At 35.7% G+C, this 2,420-nt stretch overlaps 1 pseudogene; it reads left to right on the top strand.

The window, feature by feature from the left end:
- Positions 1-2,013: 2,013 nt before the first annotated feature.
- On the top strand, positions 2,014-2,319 carry LOC138175320 (protein transport protein Sec61 subunit gamma-like; annotated as a pseudogene).
- Positions 2,320-2,420: the final 101 nt, after the last annotated feature.

The raw sequence follows: 2,420 nt of genomic DNA, 5'->3' as shown, positions 1-2,420 counted from the left end.
ACACTAATGCATTGCTGGTGGAGTTGTGAACTGATCCAACCTTTCTGGAGAGCAATCTGGAATTATGCCCAAAGGGCTATAAATAATCTCATACCCTTTGCCCAGCACTACCACTTCTAGGGTTATATCCCAAAGAGATCATAGAAGTGGGAGACAGACCCATATGTACAAAAATATATATAGCAGCTCTTTTTGTGGTGGCAAAGAATTGGAAATTGAGGGGGTGCCCATCAATTGGGGAATGGCTGAGCAAGTTGTGGTATATGTATGTTATGGAATACTATTGTGCTATAAGAAATGAGGAGCAGATAGACTTCATATTTACCTGGAGAGGCTTATACAAACTGATGCTGAGTGAGAAGAGTAGAACCAGGAGAAATTGATACACAATTACAGACACAACGTATGTGTGATGACCAACTTTAATAGACTGGACTCTTCTCAGCAATGCAGTGATATAAGTCAATCCCAAAAGACTCATGATGGAGAGAGATGTCCAAATCCAGAGAAAGAACTAGAAATAACTGAGTTTGTATCCAGATTGAAGCAAACTACCTGATCTTTTTCCTTCTCTTATTTGGTTTTGTTTCCTCTTCACCATTTTTCATCCCATCTGATACAATCCGTCTTTATAACCTGACTAATGTCTAATGTGAAAGTATTTACAGATCCTATACTTGATCTGGGGGGGGGGGGCTGCAGAGGGGAAGGAGGGGGACACAATGTGAAACTCAAGGAATTGTGGAATTGAATCTTCTAAACTAAAAGTAAACAAACAAATTAATAATAAAATAAATTTTAAAAAAAGAAAGGAGAGAGGATAAACAGGGAGAAAATAGGATGGAGGAAAATACATAGTTAGTAATCATAACTGTGAATGTGAATTAGATAAACTCACTCATAAAAAGGAAACAGAGAGCTGAACAGATTAAAAACCAGAATCTAACAATATGTTACTTATAAGAAACACACTTGAAGCAGAGACACACTCACAAAGTAAAAACAAGAGACTTGAGCAGAACCTAGTAAGCCTCACCTGAAGTAGAAAAAGCAAGTGTAGCAATCATGACTTCAGACAAAGCAAAAGAAAAATAGATCTAATTAAAAGAGATAAGCAGAACTACTTTTGCTAAAAGACAATGAGTTAATAACAATGCTAAACACATATGGACCAAATGGCACAGCATCCAAATTTTTAAAAGAAAAGAAAAACTATACTAGTGTGAGCCTCAACTTTCCCCTCATGCAAGTAAATAAATCTAAACAAAAAAAGAAACAAGAAAGTTAAGGAGATGAATAGGATTTTAGAAATGTTAGATATGATAGACTTCTTGAATGGGAATAGAAAGGAATATACCTTTTCTCAGAAATTCATGGCACTTACACAAAAACTGACCATGTATAATAGCATAAAAACTTCTCAATCAAATGCAGAAAGCAGAAATATTAAAAGCATCCTTTTCAGATCATAATACAATAAAAATTGCATTTAATAAAGGGCCTGGGAATGTGGATTAAAATTAATTGGAAACTAAATTAACTAATCCTAAAGAGTGAGAGGGTCAATTAACAAATCATAGGGGAAAAAATCACTAATTTCATTAAAGAGAAAGACAACAATGAGACAACATACCAAAATTTAGGGGATGTAGCTAAAGCAATACTTAGGGGAAATTTTATATCTCTAAACTCTACATCAGTAAAATAGAGAGCAGATCAATGAATTGGGTATGCAACTTAAAAAAAAAAAACTAGAAAAAGAACAAAAATCCTGAATGAAATACCAGTTGGAAATCCTGAAAATCAAAGAAGAGATTAATAAAACTGAAAGAAAATCAGTGAACTAATAAATAAAACCAGGAAGGTTTTATGAAAAAGCCAATAAAGTTGGGAGGGCGGGGGAATGGCTGACAGCTTCCGGTTCCGCCTTAAGTAGTGAGCTTTCCTCAAGGTGGTTACATGTCCTTCTAGTCGGGAGCGTTGGTTGTACAGATCGCCATGGATCCAATCGTCATGGATCAGGTAATGCCATCTGTTGAGCCTAGTCGGCAGTTTCTGAAGGACCCAATTCGACTTGTCAAAAGTTTACCAAACCAGATAGAAAAGAATTCCAGAAGATTGCTACAGCAACAGCAATAGGGTTTGCTATAATGGGATTTATTGGGTTTTTTTTTTTGTTAAATTGATCCATATCCCCATTAATAACATTATTGTTGGTAGCTGAATACTTCTGGAAGACATTTACTTCTACAAGCTTGATGGACAAGTTTGGGGTTGGGAAGGTGTTGGCTTTGTTCATTTAGTAAAAATTTTGTCTTACATGGTTTAACCTCCATGGTATTTTCAGTGTCTGCATTAAAATAACTTTTGCAAAAAGAGAGAGAGAGAGAGAGAGAGAGAGAGAGAGAGAGAGAGAGAGA

This window comes from Petaurus breviceps, unplaced genomic scaffold (genome assembly GCF_028583685.1).
Source record: "Petaurus breviceps papuanus isolate PSGF00001 unplaced genomic scaffold, PetGlider_PUasm1.0 77, whole genome shotgun sequence".
Classification (NCBI taxonomy): domain Eukaryota; kingdom Metazoa; phylum Chordata; class Mammalia; order Diprotodontia; family Petauridae; genus Petaurus; species Petaurus breviceps.
The sequence above is the reverse complement of the archived record's forward strand: the minus strand, read 5'-3'. Positions and strand labels throughout refer to the sequence as shown.